This window comes from Ascaphus truei, chromosome 2 (assembly GCF_040206685.1).
Source record: "Ascaphus truei isolate aAscTru1 chromosome 2, aAscTru1.hap1, whole genome shotgun sequence".
NCBI classification, from domain to species: Eukaryota; Metazoa; Chordata; class Amphibia; order Anura; family Ascaphidae; genus Ascaphus; species Ascaphus truei.
In genome coordinates this window covers 20,538,586-20,561,406 of record NC_134484.1, presented here as the reverse complement: position 1 = coordinate 20,561,406, position 22,821 = coordinate 20,538,586, and the positions used below count along the sequence as shown (strand labels likewise).

At 45.9% G+C, this 22,821-nt stretch overlaps 1 protein-coding gene across 2 annotated transcripts in view; it reads right to left on the bottom strand.

Moving 5' to 3' along the window:
- The window catches only part of PTK2 (protein tyrosine kinase 2), a 338,626-nt gene extending 316,831 nt beyond the window's left edge, over window positions 1–21,795 (bottom strand). Inside the window, exon 1 of one of the 2 annotated variants that reach the window (XM_075581727.1) lies at window positions 21,535–21,795. The gene's annotated coding sequence lies outside the window, so the exon portion shown is untranslated. The remainder of the gene's footprint in view (window positions 1–21,534) is intronic. The other variant, XM_075581721.1, reaches the window with a different exon arrangement.
- Window positions 21,796–22,821: the final 1,026 nt, after the last annotated feature.

The window sequence follows — 22,821 nt, the reverse complement described above, 5'->3', positions numbered from 1 at the left end:
AACAGGACATTTCCTCTGAGGATGGACTAAAGCTAGCAGGGAGGTTTAGCCCATATTGGCTAACTGAGCTGTCACTCACCCACCCAGAAAAAGGAGGAGAAGCAGCATGGGGTACAGGACCTGACAAGAGCTATATGACAGCGTGGCCATTATATTAACTTGTGATTTGTATAAAGTGGTGGGTGCATTCTCCCCATATCACCTCTTCATCCCCCGATATTGAACTGGAATAACCCTGTCGGTTGGAACTTTTTAATGTCAGGAAAATAAATTTCCACAAGTGTGCAGCTCTCCTCTACTCTTCTTGGGTTTCACATTAAGTTACTCCACAGGTTTAATGGGATCAACTGATGTCACACTCCTAACAGAGACTACTGAGTGTGCGTGTGTTTCTGGATGTCACTCTGCATGTATGTTTGGGTGGCACTGTACATGTACGTTAGGTGTAATATATATGTGTATGTACGCGCGCACGTCACTATGAACCCTATGCAATGTGATGAGAATTGAATATGGACCTAGAAGTGTCAGTGTGTCATTGTTAAAAAAAAAAAGTAATGGTGGGCATGATAAGACAATGTTTTGCCCCCACATACAGGAGGAGCCTTGCCATCCTAAATGAGAAAATGTATCTCAGTGTATCTTTCCAAATTAAATGTTATCTTCACCTTAACAGTGGCAGACCAAGCAGCTACTATAGAGTGACACTCCAGCGGGCCATGGCATAGCAGCTACTATAGAGTGACACTCCAGCGGGCCATGACATAGCAGCTACTATAGAGTGACACTCCAGCGGGCCATGGCATAGCAGCTACGTCTTCATTGTCCTGCGCCTTCTTCTAGGGGAGGTTGTGTTCATGCGATCTGTGGGGAAGTGAAACGAAAGGAGGACCCCTCCCGTAGTCATCGGAAATTAAGCAATCGCGACTGTACCTCTCTGGCAGTAAAAGGGTTAACATTAAAGAAGTGTGCAGTATAGTATTACTACATTATATTACTCAGCATGACAAATTCTTAACGTAATGTAAAACCAAAGGCCTACAGGCAGGTATGATAGTACAGCGGACTTCTTGCTACGCAGGATCCATCACGTATCCTTTGTTTAAATGACAAGGCACATTTTCTATAGCTATGCAAAATGCCGACAAACTTGGTCTAATCATTTACACCTATTCCTGCCTACATACCTCTTCTACCTGGTGCATTGCCACTGATCAGAAAATCCCACACTTAAAGACATTTCCTGTGAATAAAAGAAAGTTCTGGCTAAGGAAACCATTTCAATGTAAACTATGCCGGTGATTTTCATAGTGAGATGTATCCCTGTGCTCACCGCACAGCATATCAGCGCAGAGCTTCTACACCTCACTCTTACTGAGTCTGTCTTTAGTCAAAAGAGTGTGTCTAAAGCAGGGGAGGCCAACTCCAGTCCTCAAGGGCCACATACAGGTCAGGTTGTAAGGATATCCCAGCTTCAGCACAGGTGGCCCAGCACACGTACACCTGTGCTGAAGCTGGGATATCCTGAAAACCCGAGTTATTGGTGGCCCTTGAGGACTGAAGATGTTCAGAGGAGGCCAAGCCCAGATATTATTTAACAAGGTCCAAACAAACAAATAAATAAGCCCCTTCTTTGCATGTATTACCGTTTAAGACAAACTTTATATAGCTTTTTCATCTGGACTATAAGCTATAAGAAAAAATGTACAGGGCGTATCCTAATCGTACTGAAAATAGTCAAATATTGGCAGAAAGTAAATGCAAAAATTAAGGGGAAAAAATGGAGTGTCTTATTGCATATTACATTGTATGTATGTATTCTATTACATTGTACTTTGAATCAAGAGAAAAAATTTTTGGGATGAGTACCTATAAGATAACATGTATAGACAATTAAAGGGGGGGATTCATTAAGTGCAAATGTGAGGTACCACACCCCAATCTGACGTTATGTCTTCAATGGCAGCTAATGTTATTTCGAGGTGAGATGCATCTCTTCGGTGCTCGGTGAATCCCCAGTGAAAGTGCTTTACAAAACTCACCACTAACCACGGACTAGAATATGGCGTTCAAAGGAGTGCTAGAAAACAAAGAGACATTAAAGCATTCTGAAAGGACCCAGGAGAGACACACAGCAACAACGGTAGCATTTTAATAAATCGGTACCCAAACATGTGTAATGTCAAAAGGAATTAGAGTCATGCTATCAAGACCTCTAAAGTACTATTAACAAAAAGCCAGATTTAGTTTGCAAAGCCCCGTAGCAGTTTTACAACGGACTTGCAGCAATGTTGAGACTTATCAACCAATGTTTGGTGAAGACTGTGCTATGATTGATAGGTTCCCCTTAGGCAAACCCAATATCCGTAGTGTTACGTGCACACTTCTCTAACCATGTTAAAATCATTTTAACCCCTTCAAGTAGAGTGGATAGCAGTGTAGCAGACCATATTTCTCCCGTTAACGCAACGTATATGTATGTGTATATAGGGGACCATGTTAAATGGTTTTGAAGCAAAAGGTGGCACGCTGTGCTCATTTGCATGTAATTTCCCAGAATCCCTTGCTACAGTGGAAGTGCTGGGTGATAATGGTGAAAGGCAGGGTTGCAGACCTGTCTAAGGCCTGGGACATAGTACGGTGAGCCTTGCTGAGCCGCACTGAGCAGATGCACATACTCCCTGCATCTGTCATCAGCGCGGCTTTAGCAGCCGCTTCCGCATGCGTGCTCAGATATTTTGGAGACAGGCAAATTTAAAATATGCCACTCAGGGAAGCGGTCACGTGACCGCTCACATCAAATGGGAGCGAGGAACTAGCCCCGCCTCGCATCCAAAGCGCGCTCACTGCCTTGCCTGCCAGGACACAAAAAAGCTCCAGTTTGAGCAGGCGAGGCAGAGCAGAGAAGGAGCGCTGATCAGCGCGGCCCGAGGCACCATGCTCGAGGCCTAAGACATGCAAATGAGCATACAGTAGTATTTCCATTTGCTATATGCTTTACTGTGGAGGGTTTTTGTCACTTTTTACCCACCATAACCATAACGCGTGCGTGTGTGTGTATTTTTAAACCTTGCATTTCATATTAAGAATATGTTTCTCAATATCGTAAAAAGAAAAATAAGGAACAGTCCAAGATTATTTCTTTTAAAATACTATATAGTCTACTTTATATACAGTGATTGTCACAGTTATGCTAAAGAAGTCAGGAAAATCAGTTTTTCATATACACACACAGCAGAAACCATTTGTTCCCAGAAATGTACCAAGCCGCCATACACAATGACAGCCATTTTCTCCATATTAGTTTTTACTTCTTTCGAGATCTCTTCTTCCCTTTTCTAAAATGTTTTTTATTTAGAAATCTGCTGTGTTTAAAATATGAAGTGTCCGGGAGATTAAAACGGAGCTCAGATAAAGAAAATCATGATTTTTAACGCTCAATTATGGTTAATTTTATTTATTTTTAATGAGGACGACAAGATACTAACATGATACGAGTTAAACGCATCTAGGTAGTGTAACTTTAACAGCACCAATGTACTAAATGAACACAAGTAAACAGATTACAATAACTGCTTATGGCTGGGTCTAATGTCTGCTTCCTTTTCTGTAATCTTGATTGTGGCAGCAGCCTTGGGAGCATATGTAGTACAGGAAGCTCACAGCACAAAGGGGTACAACAAGATTCACACTGCAAACCCTCAGGGATAGCAATATTCTTGTGTGAAACATTATGCTGAAGAAGAAAACCAAAAAATTGTACTGTATACAATTACCCACAGATAACAGGACAAATTTATTGTTAGTGCTTTAACCCCATTATCTGCCAGAGTGGTCCGAGGTTTCCCTTGGAACAAAGGGATTAAAGATAGTCTGCGCTATATGTCGTTTTAATATAGGTTGTCTTTGATTACCTTTATTGAAAATGAATTATCCAAGATGCTGATTGACTCGTTCTCCCGTGATCGATGAGCAAATCCTGCTTCCCAGGGTTCACAAAATGGCTGCCTTTCAGTTTCAATCTTGCAGTCAGGGTAACTCAGCAGCTACAATGCATCCTGATATTACTAAGGTAACATTATCTATTGGTACAGTTTGCAGCTCAAACTGCTGGGAATATTGGCAACAAATTATCACAAGCAGTAAACTGTTGCAAAAATCTTGCACTGCTGGGGAGGAGGGGGTGCTAAAGCCCGATATAGAAATCAAAGAATGCTCAGTATATTAAAACTCATTAAAAATGGCATCGAGTTGAATTTTTTTTCTGTATATATTATCTAATACTTTATTTTTTTAACCATGTAGGATATTGCATGTTTGCTCCTTTAAATTATGCTTTCAAAATAACTTTAGGATTTCACAAAACGAAGCATTGCAACTTAGTGCAGGAGTGGCCAACTAGTCTTCAAGGGCCACCAACAGGTCAGGTTTTAAGAATGTCCCTGCTTCAGCACAGGGGGCTCAATCATTGACTGGTTATTGACTGAGCCACCGATTGAGCCGCCTGCGCTGAAGCAGGGATATCCTTAAAACCTGACCTGTTGGTAGCCCTGGAGTACAGGAGTTGGCTACCCCTATATTAGTGATTAAGTATCTCATACAGCATTCTCTTGAGACATAAATATGTGGGTAGGTAACAGGAGGTCCGTTCAAGTGTATGCAACAGGGGAATGAACATAACCAACATTTTATCTGACCATTAGGCTACGGCAATATTAAAGGGGAGGTGGGGAAAGGGGGGCTCCGGCAGGGATTTGTACTGGAATATTTCGGTGTGAAAAGAGAAAAAACGGAACACAAGAAAAATATGTATCTACGTTCACCACATCAAAAAAATGGAATCTCACTCTTCCTTGTGCACCCAATATAATGAGGAAGAGGCGTAGGGAAGTGGCAAACAGATTCTAGCGACCGGGAACCAGGAAAGTGGAAGTGGGCCGCGGTATTTCTGCCTTCTTGCTGTGTTCATCACACAGACACACACACACACACACACGCACACAGACACACAATTTCTTACACCTAATCTTTTCTTGACTATATCTCACTGAGCATCTACTCTGCAGGGTGGCATTGGGCATGTTACCCAGGGGATCTACTCTGCAGGGTGGCATTGGGCATGTTACCCAGGGGATCTACTCTGCAGGGTGGCATTGGGCATGTTACCCAGGGGATCTACTCTGCAGGGTGGCATTGGGCATGTTACCCAGGGGATCTACTCTGCAGGGTGGCATTGGGCATGTTACCCAGGGGATCTACTCTGCAGGGTGGCATTGGGCATGTTACCCAGGGGATCTACTCTGCAGGGTGGCATTGAGCATGTTACCCAGGGGATCTACTCTGCAGGGTGGCATTGGGCATGTTACCCAGGGCATCTACTCTGCACGGTGGCATTGGGCATGTTACCCAGAGCATCTACTCTCCAGGGTGGCATTGGGCATGTTACCCAGGGGATCTACTCTCCAGGGTGGCATTGGGCATGTTACCCAGGGGATCTACTCTCCAGGGTGGCATTGGGCATGTTACCCAGAGCATCTACTCTGCAGGGTGGCATTGGGCATGTTACCCAGGGGATCTACTCTGCAGGGTGGCATTGGGCATGTTACACAGGGGATCTACTCTGCAGGGTAGCATTGGGTATTATATAGGGAGTATTAGCTGTACAGGTATTTTGGAGCATTGTCATTACCGAGTACACCAATATAAAGGCTTCATAGCAGCCAGACACACCAGGGGACAGAGTCAGACTGCTAGTGAGATGTGAACACTGCAGACTATTTTCTATAATATCAAAACACATAATACTTTTGTATGTTACCCGTGAATAATAACTCCAACCTACTATTCCCACAGTGAGAGATTAGTATAACCAAAAAGCTGCTGTGTAAGCACAAATACTCTTAACATATGCATATTATATCTACACATATCTACCTTTCTTTATTTTCTAATGTATGTTTGTCTTTATATAGCGCCATAAATGTGCATAGCGCTTCACAGCAGTAGTACGTGACAATCATAAATAATACATGATATAAATAACACAGAGGGGAGAAGTGCTTCAGACATAAAAGTAACATTTAGGAAAAGGAGTCCCTGCTCCGAAGACCTTACAATCTAATTTTGTTGGTAGGAAGAACGTACAGAGACAGTAGGAGGGCGTTCTGGTAAGTGTGCCTGCAAGGAGCAGAGGTTAATTTATGATGTGTTATTTATCAGCCATGGAGCAACTCATATGCTTCTTTAATCAGGTGTGTTTTAAGGTGTCTTAAAAGGTGGATAGAGAGGGTGCTAGTCGGATATTGAGGGGAAGGGCATTCCACAGGTGTGGGGCAATCAGTGAGAAGGATTTAAGGCAGGAGAGGGCTTTAGATACAGAAGGGGTAGAGAGAAGACATCCTTGAGCAGAACGCAAGAGCCGGGATGGTGCATAGTGAGAAATTAGAGCCGAGATGTAAGGAGGGGCAGAAGAGTGTACAGCTTTAAAAGTGAGGAGAATGGAGTGTGTGATACGGGATTTGATAGGAAGCCAGGAGAGGGATTTCAGCAGGGGAGACGCCAAGACAGACTTAGGAAAGAGTAGAGTGATTCTGGCAGCAGCGTTTAGGATAGATTGTAGGGGAGACAGGTGAGAGTCAGGAAGGCCGGACAGCAGGAGGTTACAGTAATCGAGATGGGAGAGAATGAGGGTCTGAGTCAAATTTTTAGCAGTCGAGTAACAGAGGAAAGGGTGTATCTTTGTAATATTGCGGAGGAAAAAGCGACAGGTTTTAGTACGTTCTGAATGTGGGAAGAGAATGTGAGAGAGGAGTCGAGTGTGACCCCTAGGCAGTGTGCTTGGGCTACTGTGTAAATTATGGTACTTCCAACAGTAATGTAGAAGGAGGAAATAGGACCAGGTTTGGGAGGAAGTATGAGGAGCTCTGTTTTTGCCATGTTTAGTTTAAGTTGGCGGAGGGCCATCCAGGATGATATAGCCTACAGACATTCAGAAACTTTAGTCTGTACAGCAGGTGTAAGGTATGGGGTAGAAAAGTAAATGTGTGTGTCGTCAGCATAGAGGTGATATTTGAACCCAAGAGATGTGATTAGGTCACCTAGAGAGAGTGTGTACAGAGAAAAGAGGAAAGGTACCAGGACAGAGCCCTGGGGTACCCCCAGTGACAGATCAATATAGGAGAAGGACGTGTTTGCAAAAGAGACACTGAAAGTACGAAGGGAGAGGTAAGAGGAGATCCAAGAAAGTGCTTTGTTACGAATACCAAGAGTATGTAAAATGTGAAGGAGAAGAGGGTGGTCCACAGTAGCAAATGTTGCAGACAGGTCGAGTAATATGAGCAGAGTGTAATGACCTCTGTCTTTAGCAGCATGGAGGTCATTAATTATTTAGTGAGGGCTGTTTCAGTGGAGTGACCAGTGTGGAAGCCAGATTGTAGAGGGTCTAGGAGAGAATAGGTGTTGAGAAAGTGTAGCAATCGAGAGAATACAAGACGTTCAAGGAGTTTAGAAACAAAAGGCAGGTCGATACTTAGGACAGGTAGGGTCAAGCTTGCTGTTTTTGAGTAATGGTATGACTGATGCATGTTTGAAGGAAGAGGGAAAGGTACCAGATTAGAGGGAGGAGTTTAAAATGTGTGTGAGCGTAGAGATTATAGTAGGAGCAAGAGGTTTTAGGAGATGGGAGGGAATGGGGTCAAGAAAGCATGTGGTAGAGGGAGAAGAGGAGAGCAGCAAAGACACATCCTCCGTGACAGCGGAGTAGGGAGTCAAAGACAGAGAACAGTGGGCGTGGGTTAGACTTGTGCGTGTTGATTAATGCGGAAAAGTAGGTTTGTTTAGCCTGAAAGAGGGCATAGTTGAAATAGGATAGCATACATTTTTAGTGAAAGAAGTCTGCGAGAGAGTGTGATTTCCTCCAGAGGCGTTCAGATGAACGAGAACAGGAACGCAGCATGCGTGTGTGGGAATTTAGTCAGGGTCTGTGCTTCAAAGGGCGAGAGCGGCAGAGAGAAAGCGGGGCATGTAGATCAAGAGATGAGGATAGGGCAGAGTTGTAGTTCCTGACCAGGTTATCAGGGTCTGGAGCAGAGCCGAGACAGGAGAGAGAGGAGTGTAAAGTGGAATCAAAAGCTGGTAGGTTAATAGAGCGCAGGAGAGGGGGAGATGGAGAAGGGGAGAAGCGAGAGAGAGAATAAGATGAGGTGATGGTCAGAGAGGAAAGGGGGGAAAAGGGAAAAAATCAGAGAGAGAAAAGATTTTAGTGAAAAATGATCAGCAGCAGATATATAGAAGATTAATAAAAAATAGAATGATGCAAAAATAGTGAGTGTGTGTGTCATAGAAAGATCTCTAACTCATGGGACATGAATATGTCAGCGACAATATGTTGCAAGCCCCAGTAGCAGATGGTGGGGGAGTAGAATAGGAGTAAAGAAGGGGATATGATGTGTCAGCTATTGCTAGGAAAAGGCGTTTCCTGATCTCATCCTAGGGGATGGGAAGTGAGGTACAACATCCTGCATCCCTACACTGGAAGGGATTTATAACGTCTTGTTTAAGTGCTGCTTCTGCACAGAAGTGTCCAGTTTTGCACCTGTGATTTTGGATAGATTCTATCATTCTCGTAGCACTATGCCAGAGTAAACGAATCCTGACTGTCTATACACCAGGGGTAGGCAACGCTAGTCCTCAAGGGCCTTCCTGCTTCAGCACAGGTGGCTCAGAAACCTGTTCCCTGATGCAGTATAAGGCCGCGTCAATACAGCCTTCGCCCGCGCTGAGGCGTGCACGACGTCACCAACGTGAAGCGGGTGCGTTTTCAGGAAATGCTAGACACGCAGTCGGGGGGAGGGGCGTGTCTGTGACGTGACAGAGCTGGTTTGTCCTTGCTCAAGTGACTTGCCCGTCGCACCGAGAAATCAGTTTCAACTGATTCCTTGCGCAACGCGCGCCCCCTCCTACAGTCGCGCAGTCTGTGGACACGATCAATGCCGTAAGGCAATGTGATCGCGCCATGCACGTACGCTTCCGTGCGGTCTTCGGCAGCATGGACAATGGCTAAGGCCGCGTCCATGTTAGTGCGACCGCATGCAGCGCGAAGAAAACGCTGTGCCTCCATGAGGCCGGCCATAGAGCCGCATTGATTTTGCCGCGCAACGGTCGGGTCACGTGCGCAGTTCAGCCAATGAGGGTGAACCGCTCACGTGACATCACGGGCACGCCTCCCCGTCGCATCTCCTCCAGATGCCAAGGCCACGGATTGCTTCTGCCGTAGGCGCGCGTGATGCCACGTGCTCCATCGCGCACAGCATGGCCTTAGATATAAGGACCAAACATACAGAAAGGAGTCTTAGAACACCCTAAACTATGGATATTAAACACCCTTTAGTAACTTTCGGCACAGGTGAGGAAGGAAAGGAGAACGTTTCTGCCTTTCCCAAGGACAACCGCGTTATTTAACTATTTGTAATGCTTTAAATGGCATCAATACTATTTGTAATGCTTTAAATGGCATCAAATGGTAAATCTCTGACTCCTGTAGAAATATAATCACATTCATTGTATCGTCCTTATACTGTATTTTAAAAGTGCATCAAAATCAGGCCACCTTCATACAATAAGAGAAACGCACCTGCAATCACATTTCCAATAGTTATTACAATCTATGTCCAAGAAAATGCTCACTTATCCGCCAAGGAAAAAACACTGGGATGGTTGAACTAAACAAAAATGAGGCAGTTAGTAACTTGTAAGAAGTTGCTAGAAGTGCACAGGTTATAATAATACCAACGCTGGTAACTTAAGTCTGTTTTGGAACTGTAATTAGGTTGTAAGCTCCTCGGAGCAGGGACTCCTCTTCCAAAATTTTACTTTTATGTCTGATGCATTTATTCCCATAATCTGTTATTTGTATTATTTGTTATTTATGATTGTCACATGTATTACTGCTGTGAAGCGCTATGTACATTAATGACGCTATATAAATAAAGACATACATACAACTGTAACCCAAGAGAAATTCCTACACAGCTGTATGGTAACATTTGGATGAGTTCCCGAGAAGAGAGGAAGAAGCTTTCAGATAGAGTGGAACAGGACACCTGACTGAAAAAGGGCGCGGCCCCAGTACCTTCTACAACGCACACATTGGCGTGCGCTGTGCATTCAAGCTCCGCCCCCCCCAGTCAGTCCGGTGCCAGTTACTACCCTGTCGCGCACATTTCCCCAGCGGTGCGTGACAGGTTTTCAGTGAGACGGGAATTTGAGCTCAGAGTTTGCGACGGAGGCGTTGCAACGACCCCGCTGGCGGTTCAGCCAATGAGGGCGAACCAGCCATGTGAGGTCATTGCCACGCCCCTGCAAACCCCCCGCCACACCCCCTCCAGTCACGAACGCTTTCTCTCTCCTATGACCGCAGCGCAATTTCTTTCTCTCATCTTCCCCCCGGTCGGCCGGTTCCTCGCTCCCTGCCGTGCGCGTGGCACCATTATAGAATGGCTAACCTCAGCCAACTAAAACTGCTGTTCGCGCGCACGGCGTAGCATGCGCACGCACGGCGTAGCGCGCGCACGCACGGCGTAGCGCGCGCACGCACGGCGTAGCGCGCGCACGCACGGCGTAGCGCGCGCACGCACGGCGTAGCGCGCGCACGCACTTTAGAACCGGCCTTAAGCTTGCAGTCGGCAGTAAGCGAGAGGAGAGAAGCACAGAGGGCAGCACTTCAGAGCAGGTGTGACCAACTTCACAATTCAAGGGCCACCAACAATTACGGTGTGAAGGATATCCCTGCTTCAGCACAGGTGGTTCAGTCAAAAACTGCACCACCTGGGCTGAAGCAGGGATATCCTTCACACCAGAATTGTTGGTGGCCCTTGAGGACTGGAGTTGGACACCTCTGATTTAGATCAATATAATGTGTGCTAAATTAGCATTGCTTCATTTTTTCATGCCCCAAGGCAGTGAAAGCAGCCACATGAACACGTCAGAGGATCAATATTCAATGTGTAAAAGCATTGCAAGACATACTGTGCAAAAAGAAGGAAGCGGGCGGTTACGGTCTTGGAATAGGGATATATTTATAATCAGATAAATGCACAAAATGCCAAAAGAACATTAATATAAAATGTATTAATGCATTTGTAATTAAGAATAGCAAATACAAATACCACATGTGGGTATGCATGTCTTAGACAAGTCTGCTATCTTGCCTGTCTTCATCTCTTAGCATACAGTGCTTCCACTGCAGTCAGGGATTCTGGGTAATGACATGCAAATGAGCAGTGTTACCTTTTACTTCTAAGGCGGAGTTCCCAGTGGTGACGGCGGCGTGCGCCAGCCACACACCACAGCCCTCTATGGGGCAGGACCCAGTGGCTGTGCAAAGCGCAGTGACGCGTACGCTGACAGGGAAGACAAGAATTTTGTCATCTCGTGCTGCGGTCACGTGGCGGCGCGCTGCCAACGGCAGGGGAGGTAAGCCCCGTCATGGCCGCGCCCTTGCCTACAGACCGCCGATTGCTGCTGTAGTCTCTGCATGCGACGCCATGCCGCCAGTGCAGCAGGAAGGACTGGGGCCGTAGCCTTATCCATTTAAACATGGATCCCTATAAGCTTATGTCTGCCGTATTAGACAGATTTTCAGCACAGCCGGGGTTAAAGGCGTACATAGCCTGTGAACCTAAATTGTATCTGACTACAACGGGGGTTTTATACATATGCAGTAACGGGTAGAGCAGCGGTGCGCAAACTGGGGGGCGCAAGATTTTTTTGGGGGGTGCGGGCAGTGGCAGAGGTCTTGCGCTCTTCCCCAAGGCATTTAAATTAAATGTCGGGGGGGGGGGCGGGGAAGAGATCGCGTGAGGCCTCTGCAACACTATACTTACCGGGATTCAGCCGGCTTCAGGACGCATGACCATGACAACGCTGTGTCAAATGAGGTAAGGAGGGGGGCAGCCAACAAAGGTGGTAAGGCGGGTGAGGCGCCGGAAAAAAAATATTTGCGCACCCCTGGGGTAGAGGGCCTGTACATAACAATAGTTATTATTAATTACACTTTGAAATAACAAATCATTACTTTTCTGCTCATTGCCTACCAATATTCCAGATGCTCACAGACAAGATATAGTTCCAAATTTACTAAGCAATGTTACTCCATCAGACATACGACCCATTGAACACAATGTGCTGCAAGGTTTCGTCCGGCTCTCAAGATATAGTCCGCAATGAACAATATGAATTGTTCAACGTAAAGCCGTTACATAAAGAAACGTTTGCCACTTTTTAAACGTATTCTGCATTGTCCTTTGCCCCCTCTGCCTGTTCGTTATGGCATCAGTTCCAGCTTTCATTTTTTCCTGTGGCAGGGACATTTAATATAAGAAAAAAAAAAAAATACTACCAGCAGCTGCAATGTGGAGTAATTGTGTTTATTACAGACAGTAGCGCCCCGCTCATACAGCGGGTTCTGTTCCAGGCCGCCGCCGTAAAGCAGAAATCGCCATAAAGCGGGACCCTACTGTACTGTATTGTGCCTTTGAAAACAGAGATGCAGAGCTGTAAACCGACTGTTTCGCTGACAAATGGCATCTGACAAGGAGTTGCGCACGCACTAAAACTGTTTAGTGGCAGCCGGATACTTTGCTGCTGTGCACGTCATGCCGAAAATCGCCGGAAAAACGGAACAAAAACGCTGAACCTAATAAATATGGGTTTACACTGGGAAACGCTGTATGAGCGGAACGGCGTAAAGCGGGGCCCTACTGTAGTTGAATTCATGTGAACCATAAGGCTGGGTCCATGGTGACCGCGCGCTTGCGTCCATGCGTGTGACGTCACCCGTGTTTAGCGGGAGCGTTGTGTGGCCAGGCTAGACGAGATGGGGAGGCATCTGGGGGCGTGTCCGTGACGTCACAGAGCTGGTTCGCCCTCATGTGATCTTGCCGTCACGCCGGTGAATCTAATTGATCCGATTCCTCGCGCTGTTGCAAGCACGGTCAATGGGCGCGATCATTACCTTAAGGCATTGTGATCGTGCCACGCGCGCACTCCTCCGAGCGTTCTCTGTGCCCATGAACGCGGCCTAAGCAACAACAGCGCCTTCTTATTAATTTCCTAGCCCCTTGAGTGCCGGAGGGACCTCAACAGTGCGCCCCCCTTCCTCCTCTCCAATCACGTGGCTGCTCCAAGGCGCGATCGAGAAGTCTTTGATGAGGCAAACAGAAGAGGAAGAGTCCTGTTCCAGACTGATCACGTCCAGCGCTCCACAAGAAAAGGAGTAGTGGTAACAACAAAGAACAATGCACAGGCATAAAAATGAAGAAGTCAAAAGGAAAGTTAAAATAACACATTTCTCCCATCTCCTGTGCAGGTAGTAATGTGGTCCGGTCCATACTGAATAGTGTCAATGCATGCAGTTATTATTCAGAGGAGCGATCATACAGAGCAGTGAGAATGGCCAAGAAGGGTTACTCAGCACACATTATTTAATCACACACACACACTTTCTCCACTTCACTGCTGCCAATAAAAACCCAACATCTACTTTTATTTTAAGGAACTTGCCAAACATCTTATATTTGATGCAGTTACTAAAGACCCAAATACATTTCTTCAATGGCACAGTAGACTAATTTAAAGATATACAGGCATACCCCGCATTAACGTACGCAATGGGACCGGAGCATGTATGTAAAGTGAAAATGTACTTAAAGTGAAGCACTACCTTTTTCCCACATATCGATGCCTGTACTGTACTGCAATCGTCATTTACGTGCATAACTGATGTAAATATCGCATGTGTAACAGGCTCTATAGTCTCCCCGCTTGCGCACAGCTTCGGTGCAGGTAGGGAGTTCAACTTTGCTGTTCAGGACGTGCTGACAGGCGCATGCGTGAGCTGCCGTTTGACTATTGGGCGATATGTACTTACTCGCGAGTGTACTTAAAGTGAGTGTCCTTAAACCGGGGTATACCTGTAGTGCCAAGTACCACGAAACTGATCTATTGGTAATATGTTTAATATTGTAAATAAGGTGGTTGTCTGAATATTTAAACATGATTTTTGAAATCTAAGAAATATGTATTTGTTTTCATTTATCCAGGAACTATGGAAGTGACAGACAAAGACTCAAAAGACTCCGCCCCCGTGGCTGCCCGCGACAGCGCGCACGCTGCACACAAGGTACAGCCATCGTGTGTGCATGGGTGGACAGATTTTTGTCTTTTGGAACAGCGGCCGAGCATTGGCCACGACACGGAAGCGGTTCAGCCAATAAGGGCTAACCAGCCACGTGAAGTCATGGCCGCGCCCCAGCGCACGCAGTGACTCTGGCCGTAGCCGTAGGCATTATGAGCAGTAAAAAGCCATCCTACACTTCACCTTACAATATTTACATGGATTTCCAGGATAAAAGTAAAAATACTTGCACTTGTCTAAATAAATAATTACTCAGTGTAACCAACAGACCAAGATAACATGTGAATGTTACAGTAAGGAATGATAGCTATTCAATTTCACAAGGTGTTACTGTACAAAATAAAACCATGGGGAGTGTGGGTGAAAAACAAGTTCCACATACATACATACATACATACCAGGCGATCCATGGTCATCCGATAGAATCAGTTCCACCAAACCGCGGCGGATAGTGAACCGCCGGATTGCGAATCCAATATTAATCCGCGGCCGTCGGATAATCCGTTCCGATGTCTGATCATGCGTTCCGCGGAATGCATTATGGCATGTCGGGTAATCCGTTCCGATGTCTGGTCACGCGTTCCGCGGAATGCATTATGGCATGTCGGGTAATCCGTTCCGATGTCTGATCACGCGTTCCGCGGAATGCATTATGGCATGTCGGGTAATCCGTTCCGATGTCTGATCACGCGTTCCGCGGAATGCATTATGGCATGTCGGGTAATCCATTCCGATGTCTGGTCACGCGTTCCGCGGAATGCATTATGGTATGTCGGGTAATCCGTCCGTCGGAAAATGAAAGACAGATTCCGAGGACCATATGTATATAGATATAATTTAAAATTGTAACAAGTATTACATGGGATTCTTGTCTTTGATAAACCTGCCATTCTCCCTGTTGCAACCAGGAAACTTTGAAACATAACACCCAAATTGTACTAATGTTAATATAAGCTTTATTTTAAAGGGAATACAAAAAACAGGAAAAGCATTTATACACAAGATTAGAATGCAGAAACGCTGTGGGGCAGCTGTCTGAGTGTGAGATTCCAATTCCAAACCAGTGCCTGCTCAATAACAACAACGACAATTGCTTCTCCGTGTAAGGAGCATGCCATGCCACTGGTGAAAAGATTGGCCATACATATGTGAAAAAACAAAGTGAATTCCTGCGCTTCTCCTGTTGGGCTAACAATAAATGGGGAAATAAATATACATAGTGAAACCTAAGTCTGTAAGGCAAAGGAGACTTTTGGTTACATCCTTTGACTAAATAATTACACGCCTGCTAACCAACATCAAGCTAAGTCTCAATAGCAGGTCCCTATGCTAAATGCATACAAATGTTCTGTGAAATATACCCTGAAGGGGTTAATAAACCAAGCATAAGCTTATGTAACTTAGTGCAGTTAAAAACTGGTATATACCAGTGAAGATACTTCCATGTATGCAAGAAAAGTGAATTTACAGGGCCCTTACTGGGAGATTATATACCTTGAAAGGAGGGACTAACCTCCCACAAACTGCTCAATAAGCAGTTACAGGTGGATTGGCAAAATACATTAAATTACATCCCAATAGTGGTGCCCACTGGAAGCGTGATGTTTAATTCAGCCCAACAGAAAATGTAAATTTTATTCTCCAATGCAACAACACACATCACTGCGAAATGCTCAAAGAACTAGATTGGTCATCACTTAAGTCTAGGCTCAAAGTTCATCTTTCCTGTCTTGCCTTCAAACTTTCTGGGCAAGCTACCCGTCTATCTGAACAAGCGCCTCACCCTTACCACATGCACCACTTATCTGAGATCTGACTCAGAAAGACGGTTTACGGTCCTAAGGTTCAGTATCTGGCCGCTGCTCCTCTTACCATGAACCCCAAAACTGGAACAATCTACAGGAGACTCTCAAAGTCACCACAAGTCTAAGTTCTTTCAAAACTAAAGAGGTCACACATTTTAATCTGGTCTGTAACGGTTACATACGCCTATAATATATATTATCTCTAACTATGCATGCAATGTCTTGTATATAATGTATAACCCTGTTCACTTATGTAACTATGTATTTGTAACCATGTATTATTTGTAATCATAACTATGCACAGGACATACTTGAAAACGAGAGGTAACTCTTAATGTATTACTTCCAGGTAAAACATTTTTATAAATAAATAAACATGTATGCATGCATGCTACAGCTAACGCCTTTATAAAGCGGTGCTCGGGGTCCACATAATGAGACCGCGTTATAACCGGAATCCCGAAATGGCTGCCGCACGAGCACTTACCCGGCATCTGCAACTCTCTCCTCTCCTTGCTTCATAAGGCTGCGTCCACGTGCGCAGCGCACATCTCCAATGTTTTTTTTATTATTAACATTCAATGCTTTATTGCTAACTGACACACATACACACCTCCCCCTAAAACTAATAATTTTACCATACCATGCAGGAATCGAACCCATGACCCTTCATACACTAGTAGAAATTCTCTAGCTGCTACACCATAGGATTGGTGTGATGTTATTGACTATCAACAAACTTAACTTCTATCGCACAGTACTGAAAGGCAGTACTGTGCAGTAGAAGTTAAGTTTGTTGATAGTCACTAACATCACACCAATCATATGGTGTAGCAGCTAGAGAATTTCTACTAGTGTATGAAGGGTCATGGGTTCGATTCCTGCATTGTAAAATTATTAGTCCAGGCTATTGAAATGTTTTATTTAAGGAGGCGAGTTTTAAGTCTGGTCTTAAAAAGTCGGGAGAGTATACAGAGTGTGAGGGAGTTCCACATGGAAGGGGCAGTAATGGAAGAAAGTTTAAGGCGAGAGAGCAGTAGAGGTAAAGGGGTGGAAAAGAGACTGCTACGGCTAGAAAACAGGAGACGAGCAGGGGCATAAGGAGAGATCAAAGCCGATATGTAGGGAGGGGCAGATAAGTGGAGAACTTTGTAGGCGATTTGAAATTTGATGGGAAGCCAGGAGAGGGATTTAAGGAGGAATTGAGCAGACACAGTTTTGGAAGAAAGTGAAATTATACTAGCAGCTGAATTTTGGATAGATGGAAAAGAAGCAGAAAGGCCTGTTAGCAGTATGTTACAATAATCCGGGCGGGAGAGGATAAGGGCATGCATTAGCGAGTTTTAGCAGAAGATTGACAGAGGAAAGGGCGGATCTTGCAATGTTACAGAGGAAGAAGCGACAAATTTTAATAATGCCCTAAATTGAGAAGGAAAGGGAGGGTCAAATGTCACTACTTGGCAACAAGATAGATGGTAGTACCATTTACAGAGATGGAAAAGGGGGATATTAGGTCAGATTTGGAGGGGAATTAGGGGAGCTCAATTTTAGACAGCGAAACACCATCCATGAGGATATAGCCAGGAGGCAATAAATGACTTGGAGCTGGATTGCAGGAGTGAGGAGGGTTGGGGTTAGAGAGCTATAACTGCGTATCATCTGCATAGAAATGATACCTAAGGCCAAAACTGTTTACGCACAAGACAGATTGCAAACTCCAAATATGTACTTCAATGTGCATGAAGACTTTAACCCCCGAGATGCTAGAAGGACCACCAATAAATGTATTACTGCCTACCATACGTTTCCACAGTTTCTTTCACTAGCACAAGGGTTAAAGTCAGCTCAAGTTTTACAAATAAACAGAGCCATGAAAAAAAATCAAAGAAATATGAGCGGATCCCGTTCCATTTCCTGTGTGACATACAGATCTCTTACAAAATCAGAAGCCTTTCACTCCAAGTTTTACCCTGTCATTTGCTCACTGTAGTCTGTCACAGACTTCCATACACAAAGCTCCTATCCAGAGGCTTTCATTGTGCCAACCCATTCAGGAAACCGGTGCTATGGGCCGGTTTGTAACAATGCTGCGGCGACGATTTGCTCAGCAGATAGGCTCAGAACCAGCCTCAAACCTTTTTTGAAAATAAACATGCTATACAAAGATACAGTAGCTAGCATGTGTACACTTCCACAAACCTCATTCACCTCAGAGGAATAATAATCCAAGGATAGAAGTGTACCACTAGATCTACATGTAGGACTGTGGAGTCTCCCACCACTACCCTCTAACAAACGATTATAGAAAGTCGCTCACCACCATTTAATATTCTCTGAACCAGCCGATACTACCACACAAATCACCAAACAACTGCCATTTACCTGGAGAATATTGAAGCTTGGACCTGGAAAAGATATTGTAGCCCAATCCACCTTGGATGGACAAAAAACATGTTTTTAGACAAAATTCCCTTTTCACCCTGATTACATACTTTACTGAGAAACACTCCATTAGTTTTCCTGAAATGTAAAAACATTTCTGGATCCTATTAAATTAACAGGATACAAAAAAAATACTTCAGCCTATTTCCCGATTACCGCCGCTTTGGAATTTTGGATGCATTGCTTTCTTCGCCGAGGATGAGACCCTACCTAGACTCACCCCAAAACAGTACGGGGCCTATGCAGAGAGCAGCGCTATTTCGAAATTCGCCATTTTTTGGAGAAAATCGCGCAGAAAGCAGCAGAAAATGGCGAGTTCCGAAAAACGCGCCAATTTTTCTTTTCTATTTGTAAAACTCGCCTCGCGGCTGGCGAGAACCTCAATCTCGCCAGTTTTAAAAATATCCGTATGCAGAGAGGCGCGAACGGCATCTAGCGGCTGTTCGCGCCAATAAAATGGCGCGATTGTCTCCTTTTTGCCTCGCCAAAAAAAACTGGCAAGAAGCTGCCGCTCGCGGCCATTGCAAAGGGAAAAAAAAGGCGCGAATTTGTTTTTACACGTTTCTGAAGCGCGCATCTCGCCAATTTAAACTCGCCACACGCATCCATGTTAAACATAGCAGAATTCGCACTTTTCTGCATATGGAGAATAAAACTCTCCAAAAAAGCTACTTTTTAATAAATTCGCCAATTTTAAAATTCGCTGCTCTCTGCATAGGCCCCTACGTGTCTCCGATATTTCACAATAAGTGCTACAGTGCTTTCCATGCATAAAAAGATCTGGACAGAAGGGACTTTTGTGGACCTGAAAGCTTGCACTCTAACCACGAGATAGCTATTAAAAAAGGTATCACTTCTACCTTAGGCTATGCTTATAGTGACGGCGACGGTCGCTGGAAAATCAAATAGAGATGACTTCCAGTGATCACGACCAATCCGTCGCTCCGTAGCGTCGCGCTTACTATTAGCGCACGCGACGGCGGAAATGCATTTGTTTTGCCGCAACGTCGTATCGCTGTCGCCGGCACTATAAGTGTAGCCTTACTTTGTGTAGTCTGCAAACTAACACGCTACCATCCTCTATTAATGCTTTCCATACTTAGACTTTTGTGGCCTGAATTTGCAAAACTATTAAACACATCTTAAGTTATGAAACCACCATTAGAAATGCTGAAGGTGTCACACTGAACATCACTTTATTACAAGTTGGAAAACCATCCACCCCCACTTTATTATAACTCCAATATATGCAAATATTTTTGGCTCTGCTACCGTACAGATACCATACTCAGAGAGGGAGTCTTTGGAGGACGTCATAAGCATGGTACGTTAATACATGTCAGCGGCTGTATTCCTGTAACGGTTTAACAGGAGCCTTAAAGCACCAGTTCAACGATGTAGCATGTGTTGGATTAGCAATAAAGTTTGGCACTTAGGCATGTAAAGCCTTGTCTAGCATGTCTAACATTTGGTTTGTAATTAAGGATGTGCTCCATGATATATAATACATGCTTTGCTTTCATTTGAATCATACTTGAATGAAGCACAAATGCAGCAATAATTCCACATTTCCTGTGACTTTGGATACAGTATGCAAATATTTATCAAAAGTCCAAGTGGATGTTGAAATATCAAGAAAAAAAATGATGCTACACAACGCACTCCTGATTTGAATTTAATAACAGTGTTCAGGTTTAATTCAAGCCCTTTTTAGTTTACGTGAATTAGCATAAAAGTTACATGACGGACAGGGTATACAGTAGAGGAGTTGTGCTTAACAGCAATACTTGTGTAAGGCACACTGAGTGGAACATAAGATTACAGCATGGCACAGAGACAGTAAGACCCATCCAGTGACAGAGAGGCAAGTATCTTAGAGGGACCTGTACTGAACTTTCTAAACGTGATCACGCCTATGGCCTTACAGCTACTGACACCATGAATGAGCCTCACACACCCAAACAGTACAACTTCCAAAGGAAATGAGATCTTAGCAACACTATTTCATCCACCCACCCCTCCATTACTGGAGGATCGCTTTACCCGGTTTCCCACCCTATCAGTGATGTGTATACGGTCTCATCCAGGGACAGAGAGGTACCCATCTAGAGACACACACAGGAAACCATCCAAAGAGAGACACACACAGGAACCCATCCAAAGAGAGAACCACCCCCCCTCACACACACACACACACACACACACACACAAACACGCAGGAACCCATCCAAAGAGACTCCCCACACACACTTACATAAGAACCCATCCAAAGAGAGAGACACAGAGAGGAAACCATCCAAAGAGAGAGAGAGAAAGAAACACACACACAGGAACCCATTCAAAGAGAGAGAGACACAGAGAGGAACCCGAGAGAGAGAGAGAGAGAGAGAGAGAGAGAGAGAGAGAGAGAGAGAGAGAGAGAGAGAGAGAGAGAGAGAGAGAGAGAGAGAGAGAGAGAGAACACACAGAGGAACCCATCCAAAGAGAGACACACACACAGAGGAAAAGAAAGAAAGAAACACAGGAACCCATCCAGAGAGAGACACACACACAGTAACCCATAGAGAGAGAGAGAGAGGAACCCATTCAAAGAGAGAGATGAACCCATCCAAAGAGAGAGAGAGACACACACACACACACACAGGAACCCATCCAAAAGAGAGAGAGACACAGGAACCATCGAGAGAGAGAGTGAGAGATAGAGAGAGAACCCCATCCAAAGAGACACACAGAGGAACCCATCCAAAAAGAGAGAGACACACACAGTGGAGACAGGACAAACACACACAGGATAAGCACACACACAGTGGAGACACACACACACAGTGGAGACACACAGTGGAGACACACAGTGGAGACACACAGTGGAGACACACACACAGTGGAGACACACAGTGGAGACACACAGTGGAGACACACACACAGTGGAGACACACACACAGTGGAGACACACACAGTGGAGACACACACAGTGGAGACACACACAGTGGAGAGACACACAGGACGGACACACAGTGACAGCCCCGGCCTGAGACACACACTGTTTCCCGCAGTACTTGCATTCTCTGGAACGTGTAGCGGAGCTGTTCTCACCTCCTGCCTGCCCCCGGAGGCGCTCCCTGCGCTCCCCTGGCTCTGGCCTCCTACCTCCGGTAACGGGTGGGGCGGGGCTGTCCGGCTGTGTCTCCCTCCCGAGACTCCCGGGAAACCCGTCACGGAGCCGCCTACTCGCTGTGTGCGCGCGGCCGGGCGCGCTCCCGCCTACTCACTGACCCTATGCCGCGCGGGCGCGCTCCTTCCAACGGTCCTCATCCACAGCCTGCGCGCGACCCCTATTCCCTCAATCCAATACCCCCGCCGCTAGCTCCCTGAAGAGCCCCGCCCACCTCTGGGATCAAACCCCTTTCTTTGGGCGCATCCCTGCAAGCCCCGCCCCTCTCCATTCGGATCTTCTCGACAAGTCCTGCCCCTTTTTTCCCTTCGCAACCACGCCCACTTGGTGGGAATCTGTTCCCCAGGGCGCTCCCGTCACCCGCAGTCACTGACCTGCTTTCCCGGGTTACGTCACCGCCGCGGGAAGCCCCGCCCCTACTAATGTCCCCTCTGTTATCCCAGAAAACATGGCGGAGCTTCCCTGACAAGGACTGCCATGCAACTCCCTCACTCACAGGACTGCCATGCAACTCCCTCACTCAGTGACTGACAGGACTGCCATGCAGCTCCCTCACAGGACTGCCATGCAGCTCACTCACTCACAGAACTGCCATGCAGCTCCCTCACTCACTGACAGGACTGCCATGCAGCTCCCTCACTCAGTGACTGACAGGACTGCCATGCAGCTCTCCCACTCACTGACAGGACTGCCATGCAGCTCTCTCACTCACTGACAGGACTGCCATGCAGCTCACTCACTCACTGACAGGACTGCCAAGCAGCTCACTCACTGACAGGACTGCCATGCAGCTCACTCACTCACTGACAGGACTGCCATGCAGCTCTCTCACTCACTGACAGGACTGCCATGCAGCTCCCTCGCTCACTGACAGGACTGCCATGCAGCTCCCTCACTCACTGACAGGACTGCCATGCAGCTCCCTCACAGGACTGCCATGCAGCTCACTCACTCACAGAACTGCCATGCAGCTCCCTCACTCACTGACAGGACTGCCATGCAGCTCCCTCACTCACTGACAGGACTGCCATGCAGCTCTCTCACTCACTGACAGGACTGCCATGCAGCTCCCTCGCTCACTGACAGGACTGCCATGCAGCTCCTTCACTCACTCACTGACAGGACTGCCATGCAGTCTCCCTCACTCACTCACTGACAGGACTGCCATGCAGCTCCCTCACTCAGTGACTGACAGGACTGCCATGCAG